Raw genomic sequence first — 11309 nt, 5'->3', positions numbered from 1 at the left:
ACTATGTACCTACCAGTAACTGTACTGGGCACTGGGAATACAAGGTTGAATGGCATGATGTTTCCCTTGAGGAAAACAGGTAAATTAAGAGACAGTAACTGCATTAAGGTGAATGCTCTGAGATGTGAGCACAGAAGAGGGGCACATCCTGAGAATTCATGGAGGGTTTCTGAAGGAAGTCAAACTGACCTAGAATGATGAGTAGAAGTTAGATAGATGGAAAAGTGGGGAATGATATTCTAGGTAGTCAAAACAACATGTGAAAGGGCACAGAGCTGTGAGGCAGTGTGAAGGAATGTACTTTCCCCATTTCTGTGGCTCATTTCCTTATGGAGGGAGTTGCCCACCAATTTCTGCCCTCTCTCTCCCTTTTATTCTCATGGTGGGTAGAATGAATTCTGATTAGTAAATATGAGATGAATAACTTGAGTGTGTCTTTTTCAGCTCTCTTTTCTTACTGAAAGGAGTGAGCTGTAGACAGGAAGCACATATTTGTTTCTGTAGTTCACAATTAAGAATCCTCCTTGTGTGAAGATAGAAAATCTTTTCTCCAATACTGACTTTATCAATAATAAAGGGGGTATGTTGGTTTTTCACGTGTGGTCTCTTTGTCCCATTACTTAATTGATTCAGAACTTCAATAGAGAAGAGAGTTGCTATTCAGTGGGAATTCTAGAACCCACATAGAAGGAATGTATGAGGTGGGGAGGGCAGGAGATGAGATTCAACAGATTTGGAAGAGCCAGATCATGGAATATCTTTATCTTAAATGCCATGTAGGGGATCCCTCTGAATTTGGTTTTAAATGGAGAGTAATCCACTCAGAGTTCATTCTATATTAGTCTCTGGCAACAGTGTAGAGCATGAATGTTGGGGAGGGTGAAAGAAATTATGAAAGGCAGGATGACCAATCTAGAAGTGACTGAATTATTAGGGAAGGTGAATCCTGAGCTAGTTCAGAAGAGAAAGCGTAGAGGAGAGCCTGATTCAGCAAATGGCTAGGAGACCACATAAATAAGATTTAATGATTGGCCAGATGTGATGAAATAAATTAGAAAAATCTGAGACGAGTCCTATTTTTCTGACTTAAGTAACAGTGCGTTATAATGTCAGCTACTGAGTGAGGAAAAACAGGAAAAGGATTTGATTTGGGCAAAGTAAGGCAATGATGCATTTAGTTTGGGCCATGTTGATTTTCATGTGTGGGATTTCCAGTTGAGATGTTTGCCATATTACAGTTGTATACGAGTCTCAAGTCCAGCAGTGATGTCAGTGTTGCAGATTTAAATTTGAAGCCATCAGCATAGGAAGGGGAGCATAACTGCGTTGGATAGTATAGGAAAATAAAATAGTGGGCCAGAAGGAAACCCTTTGGGGAATGCAAACATTTAAGAAGTTCACAGAGGAGGAAGAACCTGTGAAATTGGACAAAAAGCAATGATCGGAGATGTAGGGGAGAAATCATGAGAGATGTCAGGGAAGTAGAGAATTTCAGGAAGAACTGAGTGAGAAATAGTATCGAACACAGCATAAAGTTTCAGTTAGAATAAAGGTGGGAGTCTCCAGTGGCTTTGGCTATTTGGAAGTGATCCTTTTGAAAGCAGTTTGAGTTGAGTGATATGGCCAGGTGACAGAAGTAAGGAAGTAGTAAAGTGAATACTCCTTCACTTATAGGGGCTATTTTCAAGATGCTTGGCTGAGAAGTCAAGGGGAGGTCAAGAGAGACGTTCTTCTCAAGTGATGTATTTATAGACTGAGGGCAATGAGCTAATAGAAAGCAGGAAGGTGAATTTATGGAAGAAAGGCAATTATAGAGGGTGCAAGTTTTCAAGGTTAAAGGAGATAATTAATGAAAAACTGAGATGGGGTTGGGGAGTATGGTGGGTGTGTATGGGGGGGCAGTGAGGATGGACATTATCTTGAACAAGAGAAGAGAAGCCTGCTTTCTGAGACCCTAAAAAAGAAGGAAGGGTATTTATAAATGAGACAGGCATTGTTTTGTTGTTGATATTTGTAATAAGGCCTGGAGGAGAGGGAGGAAGCAGAAGTTCATGCCAATGGCTCTAGTTCCTTGATAAAATAGGAGGCAATGCCATTTGCTGAGAGTGTTGAGGCTTGAGAAAATAGTAAAGGTTTGGCATGAACATCAGGGATGTCAGGAGAGCAGATACTAACCAAGGAAATGGTGACTACACTGGAGATGGTCTAGCTAGAGAAAAGAGAAGACAGGAAGATCCTGCAGACTGAATGAAATGGAACAAGGAAGGAACTTGGTGGTCCATGAAATACTAGTGGTGGCAATGGGAGCATGAAAGCAATGGAAAGAGAAGAGGTCAGCAGCAGAGAGTGGATTTTTTGGTTTTTTTTGTTTGTTTTTTTGTTTTTTTTTCAGTTAGTTCTAAAACAACAGTTGATATTTGAACAACTCTATATTTTAGGAAAAGTTTTTGCAGACATTACATTTGGTTTCCATAGTAGTTCTATGAGACATGTTCTATGAGATAAAGTGAGACTCATGGAAATAGTGACTAAAGGTCAGACAAGTAGCAAAGGCAGAACTTTGAAGTAGCTATTTAGTCTCTAGCCTTCATACAAATATGATTTGATATTAAAAAACATTGATGATCCAAGTCAGAAATAAAAATATACAGCTTGGATTGATTTTTTTAGGAGTAAAGGAAATGTTTTCATCTCTATTTGTGACCATAAGCACAGTGTTGCCAAATGGCTTACTGGCATGTATTTATGTCAAGGTGGGTCTTTGCTTTTCCTGGCTAATCTGCTTACACAGCGCACATAGGTCCATGGATACCCCACGGTAGTTCACATCTCCTTGCATCTGTACCTGCTGTCTTTCTGCCTAGAATATTCTCCCTGTGGTTGTCTCTTGGCTAATTCTTCCATCTTTTAAAACACCTCAACCACCTTTCTTTGCTCAGAGTGAGCAAAATGCCCTATTTTGTGCTCCTACTAGTACCCAAAGCTCTTTCATCACATTAATATTGTTGCCAATACACCTGTCTCCCCATGAGACTGAGCTCTTTGGGAGCAGAAACTTTTAATCTCCATAGAAAGTGCCCAGCATAGCACTTGGTGCAAATATGGGTCAGTCACCTGCAAATAACAGAAATGTACCTTTAACATGACTCTCAGTAGAAAACAACTAAAAGCATGAGTTAGTTCGTCACACAATCAGTCTTAATACAGCCACACCATTATTTTGTTGAGATGATAAGACATAGCAGAAGCTTTGATGGGCAGACAATTTGCAAAGGCTTTCCTTTCTTTTTCTGATACTTTCTTTATCTTCACCTTTAAAGATCTAGAATTTTAATAGATCTCAAAATTGCATACTTTCCCTGCACCTCTACTACTACCACTGATCCAAGCCAACATCATCTCTTGCCTGGATTATGGGTCTTAATAACTGGTCTCCTTGCTCCAGCCTTCCCAGGGTACAGGCTATTCTGAACACAGCATCAGAGCCATTTTGGTACAGTGTAGGTGAGATGAAGTCTCCTCTGCTCAGTAGACTCCAATGGTTCTCATCTCATTCAATGTAAAAGCCAAAATCCTTTCAAACTCTTTCAGCGCTCTATGCACTCTGCCCCTGTTAATTTAGACTTCACATTCTACTTAGCTACATCAGCGTACTCACTCTTTCTTAAGATACCAGGCCCACTCCCATCTTAGGACCTTGCATTGACATTCCTTGTCTGAAATTCTCCTCCACAAGATTTCATTATTCCTCTCTTGTTCTTTCCTCAGCTCTTTTACTCAGGTATGTCCTTCTCAGTGAGGCACTCCTGGTTACCTGTTCAAACATTATAACTGCCTACTCCTGCATTTCCTATTATCCATCTCTCTGCTTTATTTTTCTACTTAACACTCAATACTGACTAGAATACTATTTGCTTTATTTACCTATCTCGTTTGTTTTCTGCTTCTCCAAGTATAGAGCAGTGAGTTAGACTGTTCAGTTCATTTCTGTATCATCCCTTCATACCCAAAACAGTGTCCAGCAGAGTAGGCACTTAGTGAATATTTATTGAACAAGTAAGTTCTGATTCAAAGCAGTCCTCTTATCTCCTCATTAGAAATAGATGGTTTTCCAATTGTTTCAAATATATTAACTTAGTTTGTTTAATTAGAATATATTCTTTCCAGAAGTAAAGACCTGATTTACACTTTGTGTTTGTTCATTAATGCAAAATGATGGTCCTTATAGCTCAATTGCATCTGTCTTTTTCTCATCTACCCATGTTATGGCTGGATCTGCTCATCTCTCTCAGACCACTCTGTTTCCCTTTACTCCTTCTACTCTTCTTTGTCTCAGAAAAACCTCATCACTCTTAGAGAAATTCTTCCTTTCCACTGCTTCTGGTGATTTAATCTTTGTTCTTTAATCAGACATAAGGAGGTGGCGGTGGGAGTGGGGAATGTACTCAGATGATCATACATCATTTTATAGAAGGAAAAATCTGGCATTTTCATTGGCAAATAAATCCTGGAGTTCTGGAAGTGAAAAAGACCTAAGAGGTCAGGTCATCCATCGTCACACTTTGGGGCAGTTCTATATTGAAAACCTACTCCCTAAACACAACCATCTAGCTTTTTCACTGACTATTCCCTAAGGAACCTAGATCTCTGACCTCCTTTGAAAAGAGATTTTAGTGGCTTTGTGGAAAATATGAAATTATTATTAAAGCACTTGCAATGCTGTAAAGTTATGAAATTGGAGCACAAATGTACAACCCTGGAGTCCTAGGCTGGAGGCTGGGTTCCAAGGCCTGACTAAACTGGGTTTTAATTTTGAATTGAACATGAATTAACTGAGTGGAATTAACTGTTAACCTCTAAACAAAAGATAATACTGGATTTCTAGTCAAGATGGTGGAGTATGTAAATGCTGTGCTGGCCTCCTCTAATGACTACATCAAAATTACAACTAAACTACAGAACAACTATCATTTAGAACCACCTGAACTCTAGCTGAATGAAGTCTTATAACTAAGGACATACATGAAGACTGTTAGGAGGAGCGGAGATGTGGAATTGGCCATCCCCAAACCTGAAAGTGAAAATTAAAAATTGAGAGGGATATCTCAGCTGCAGATGTCCTCCCTGGAGCAAAGGGTCCCAGCCCTGCACCAGGCTCCCAAGCCCAGGGTTCCAGTGCCAGGAAGAGAAGCCTACATAACTTCTGCTGTGAAAACCAGTGGAGACTGTGACTGAGTAAGACAAAAGATTGCTGGAGTCCCAGGTGTATCTCTTAAAGGGCTCATGCATGGGCTTATTCTCTGATGGACTTACTCTGAGCTTCAGTGCTGAGGTAGCAGATTGAAAGGTACCAGACACATATGGGGAGGAACTGAACTGCCTGGCTTCACAGTGAGGGCTATAGGGGCAGCTTTTTCCTAGACAGAAGTGCTGGCAGAATCCATTGTTCCTTTGTTGATCCCTTCTGCCTCTTAGCATGCAGATGCAGGTGCCGCCATATCTGCGTCTCCATTAACCTGACTAACACTTATTCCCCTGCCCTGGTGATTTCCTGAGACTCTGCCCCACCCAACATACTGACCAGCCCAAGCCACTTCTAGTAGCATTTTCATACAAATAGCCTATCTTGGCTCATGAAGTGGACTTTCCTAAAATTTCTCAAAGATTCACAAAACCCAAACAAGCAGTATATGTTCTTGGTGTGCCTGGAACCTCTTGGTGAGAAGCCCTAAGCCTAGCAGTAGTGGCAGCTGACCTTTACTTGCGGCTTCACCTCTCCTGGCACCTCCAAGCCCAGCACGGGTGGAAGCCATCTGTGGATTGCTTAGTGGCTCATGCCAGGTGGCACCGGGCAGGGCAAGTCTGCTGTGAAACTTGGCCTATGGTAGAGCCCCTTTCAGTAGGCCTCAAGCCCAGCATGCCTGATGGTCTACTTTGGACTAAACCAGAGCACCACCCAGGCCCAAATCTGAGGCTGACACATGCAAAGGTCAGACTGGAAGGCACCAGAGCCCTGCTAAAGCAATCCTGATCCATAGGGTCAGTCCCTCCACAATAGCTCTTCCACTGTAGTTTCAACCAGTCTTCTCAACCAATCAGCCTGAGGGTCAATCCTTCCCACTGATGTGCAAACAGCAACCAACTATAACAGGAGGGCACGGACAACCCACACAAAGGACTCACCTGAAGCACCTGGCTCAGGTGACCAGAGAGACTGTGCTTCTGGGCAACACAGGACACCTACTACATAAGAGCACTCTACTAAGACTGAAAAACATAGTAGCCCTACCTAACACATAGAACAAACACAGGGAGGCAGGAAAAATGGGGAGACAAAGAAATATGTCCCAAATGAATGTACAGACCAAAGCTCCAGAAAAAGAACTAAACAAAATAGAGACAAGCAATCTACCAGATGCAGAGTTCAAGATGCTGGTTATAAGGATGCTCAATGAACTTAGGGGAAGAGTATATAAACTCAGTGAGAATTTTAACAAAAAGATGGGAAACATAAAAGTGGAGATAGAAACAATAAAAAAGAACCAGTCATAAGTGAAGAATACGATAATTGAAATAAAGAATACCTTAAGAGGAATTAACAATAGATTAGATGAAGTGGAGATCAAGTCATCCATTTAGAAGATAAGATAGCAGAAAACACCCAATCAGAGCAGCAACAATAAAAAAAGAATCCAAAAAATGAGAATAGTTTAAGGGGCTTCTGGGATGATATCAAGCACAACATTTGCATCATAGGAGTACCAGAAGGAGAGGAGAGAGAGCAAGGAATTGAAAACCTATTTTAAGAAATAATGACTAAAACTTCCCTAACCTGGTGAAGGAAATAGACATACAAACCCAGGAAGTACAGGGAGACTCAGCAAGATGAACTCAAAGAGGCCCACACCAAGACACATCATAATTAAAATGCCAAAGTTAAAGACAAAGAGAGAATCTTAAAAGCAACAGGAGAAAAGCAATTAGTTACATACAAGGGGATGCTCATAAGACTGTCAGTCGGTTTCTCAACAGAAACTTTTCAGGCTGGAAGGGCTTGACTTGAAATATTCAGTGATGAAAAGCAAGGGTCTACTACCAAGATTATTCTATCCAGCAAAGTTATCATTTAGAACTGAAGGACAGATAAAGAGCTTCTTAGACAAGAAAAAACGAAAGGAGTTCATCAACACCAAACTAGTATTTCAAATATTAAAGGGACTTCTTTAAGAAGAAGAAGGAAAAAAAAGATAAAAAATATGAAGAATAAAATGGTCATAACTACATATCAACAATTACTTTAAATGTATATAGATTAAATGTTCTGATCAAAAATAGAGTGACTGAATGGATACAAAAACAAGACCCTTAAATACGCTGTCTACAAGAGACTCAATTCAGATTGAAACACATACAGACAATGAAAATAAAGGGATAGAAAAAGATATTTTATGAAAATGAAAAAAAAAAGCTAGGTATCAATGCTTATCCCAGAAAAAACAGACTTTAAAACAAAGTCTTTAATGAGGACAAAGAAGGACCCAGAAATCCCACTACTGGGTATTCATATGATGAAACCCATCTTTGAAGGAACATTTGAATCCATATGTTCACTGCAGCATTATTTACAGTAGCCAAGATATGGAGGCATCTTGAGTATCCATCTATGGATGAATGGATAAAGAAGAGGTGGTACATACATAGAGTAAAATATTACTTAGCCATAAAAAAAATAAAGCCTTGCCACCTGCAGGAACATATATAGACCTAGAGGGTATTGTGCTGAGTGGATAAGTTAGACAGAGAAAAACAAATGCCATATGATTTCACTTACATGTGGAATCTAAAACACAAAATATACACAACAGATAAATCTGAAACAAACTCATAGATACAGAGATTTTGATGTTGCCAGATGTGAGGGATGTTGGGGATGGTTGAAAAAGGGGAAAGGATTAAGAAGTACAAATTTGTAGTTAGAAAATAATTATGGGGATATAAAGTATAGTGTAAGGAATAGAGTTAATGTCGATAATATTGTAATAACTATGTACAGTGTTAAATGGGTACTAATTTATTGGGGTGATCAGTTTGTAAGTTATATAAACAATCGCTATGTTGTACACCTGAAACTAATGTAATATTATATGTCAACTGTAATTGAAAAAAAAAGATAATTTAAAAATAAATAAATAAAAATAAAACAAATAACATAAGATACTAAGAACTTTGCATGCACATGCATGTGTGTGTGCGTGTAAATAGAGGTATATACTCAATAAATATAAATGTATAAATATATACTTCATAACTGTTTCTTCTCTTTCTTCTATCCTATCCCCAACCACATCCAGATGCATTTCATGTTTAATAGACCATCTAAGTCCTCATTATAGAATTTTCAAGTCTACGAAATCTTTTAGTTTGATGATCCTCAAATTTTACAAGGACTATTCCTATACCATTTTCACCTGAACATAAATATAGTCGACTTAGAAGATAGACACATAGTCTATGGAGACTGGATTTGAATCCCAGATCCAAAATATATCAGATGTGTGAATTTGGACACTTGACTTCTTACAGTGTTCATTTTCTCATCTGTAAAGTGGGTGCAAAATATCTGCTTCCTCATGGTTTTTTTGCAACAATTAAATGAGATTATATATGGAAAATATTCAGCATAGAGCCCTGGAACTTAGTATATGCTTAATACATGATATCGATAATAATAATAATAGCTAATATTTAATATATATTTTCCATTAATACACATCAAGCTTTAAGAATTGCTTTATATATGTTAATTCATTTATTAGTAATTGGTGGAGGAGGTTATAGCTTTCCTTATTACGATAATCGTGTTTTAAAAGACCCATGAAGTAAGGTAATTGAGTTCTTTCCTCTCAAATGATCTATTATTTTCTGTTAAAGTCAGTGAGGCAAGCTATTGATGTTTACTCTGCTAAAGAGAAGGGTTGAAAGGGAGCAGAGAGGAATGCATAGAAGGAGCAGTAAGTGAGAGGAGTTGGCCCGCTAACCAGAATATGGAGGCCCTGAATTAATGCTGGGCACTGACTTTCATTTCTCAGGCCTGAAACAACAGGCTGCCCCTCCCCAAGGCAGTAGTGCCTGACTTGGGGGAGGGTGACAAGGGGAGGCATAGAACTTTTAAGGCAGTGTTGCTCAGTTTCTGTGGTTTATGAGCACACATCTATCTGGAAGTGCAGAGGGGAGGTAAGATGGCAGAGAGGTGTGTGTGATAATCTGCAAAAAATCCATAGCATGTCAAACTGACCTAACCAAGTAAGATGCTTGATTTGATCATTAATAGTGTTGTCAAAGTGCTTCAAAAACATTTCATTTAGCCTGCAGACAGTTCTCTCTAATTGTAAAAAAAAAAAAAATCACAATTATTATTTTTAAAAACATTAAAGAAAATTGAGCAAAAGAAAATTTGTAGACTATGACTGCATTGCAATTCATCATAAAGGATAAAGCCTGATACATATTAAAGCTGTCTCTAGCTGCTGAATATACAGATTCCTGACACAAAGAGATCTGAGGTATAATAATTTTCTATACCAAAAAGTGGAGATGGACCATTTAAAATAATGCAATTCCACTTACCATTTTAGGTTACCAAGCCTGAGACGCCCTTCATAAATTGTTACACTCTACTGAAACTCCCCATTTGCTTTAATGGTATATCATTTTTTAAATTGTGAAATATGTAGGTTGGTGCTTTCTTTGAGAATTTTTGAATGGGCTCCTGAAATACTCAAGGAGGCAACAGGTGGAATAGGATCTTAGGAAGTGCCTACTCCACTCACTCTCAAACCTCTGACACAGTGGCCTTCTTTTATCTGTTCAGCTCCTGACTAGACTGAACAGGACTTTCTAACTTCAGAACTTCCCACCTGTAGTTTCCTCTTTATACAACAATTTCCCAACCCTCTTCCTCTGATTGTTGGCTTCTTATCCTTTAGGCTCAAGTTTAAATAAGCTAAGAAGCCTTTACTGACCATGCTACCAAAAGCAAGTCCTCCCACCATGGACTGTAGCTTGCAGTGTACTGGTTGTTTCATGGCACATGTCAGCTTATTTGTTTTCTTGTCAATGGGATCTCCCTGCTAGACTCTAAATTTCACGAGAGAAGATAGACAGGATCCACGCCTCTCTCATTTCTCACGACAGCCTTAGCATCTAGCACAATGGGTGTCACCTATTAGAAGCCCAATAAAATATGGAGACAAAAATCATGGGCCCTTTCCACAAAACTGTACAAGGTAAAGATAAAGTCTCAGACTCTTAATAACAGCAGGATTGAGAAACCACTGTCTGCTAGGTACTGTGATAATGCTATAGTAATATTTGGCATAATTATTCTAATGTTACTAATGATGAAAATTGGGTCCATAGAAGTTAAGCAACTTTATCCAGTCTCCAAACTTACCAAGAGGCAAGAGGCAGGATCCAGAACTAGGTCTGTAAAATGCCAAAACTCATATTCTTAACTCGTATTACAAATAGTCAGGTTATAAATAGTATTCATTGTCTGAACCTTCACTCTGAAGAACCAGAAACAGGCATACTGGGAAACAAGAAAAAAATAGCTGCCTAGGTGGTTATCTTCACTTGGAATACATAATCACTGCACATACAAAACATATCTAAAATTCACTAAGCAGGGCAAGCCTGACATTTCTGAGTAATTAAATATATGAAAGATAGGAGAATGAGATAAAAGAAATAGGCAGGGCTGGCTGAAAAGCCTTTCAAGAAGATGGATATAATTCACAAGATTTTAATGAGAGAGAAGGGGAGAGAGAGGAAGAGTATAAGGGTGGCTTTCTTGGTGATCATTCCTGGCCCCTTTAACAACATTAGCTGTAATGGCCTTTGGGTCTTGGCCTGAACTAGAACCAGGAAGGATGAGAAGGATGAGAAGGATGGTCAAGATATCTCATGCTTTAGTATAGCCAATATTATTGGCCTATGGGATTCAAGGTACCTACAATTTGCTGCAAGATTCTGGAGTAATTAGGGCAGTGACTTTCAGGAAGAGTGTAAAGCTTTGTTTCCTTTCTGCTGTTGTAAATAACTTACTCTGATGTAACAAACGTACATGGGGTTGATGCCAGTGGTTCTTGGCACTTTCGCTAGAGCAGGACTCATGTGAGTATGGTTTCCAAGATAGCTGAAGTCATTATAATTTACTTAGAATGGGGCGGGGGAGTTTCTGAGCCTTTGTACTATGGTTTTCAAGTTAATCTTCCAACATTACTGTAGAGGACAATTAATCCAAGAGA

Source organism: Pteropus alecto, unplaced genomic scaffold, assembly GCF_000325575.1.
Source record: "Pteropus alecto unplaced genomic scaffold, ASM32557v1 scaffold479, whole genome shotgun sequence".
NCBI classification, from domain to species: domain Eukaryota; kingdom Metazoa; phylum Chordata; class Mammalia; order Chiroptera; family Pteropodidae; genus Pteropus; species Pteropus alecto.
Note: the sequence above shows the minus strand (reverse complement) of the source record.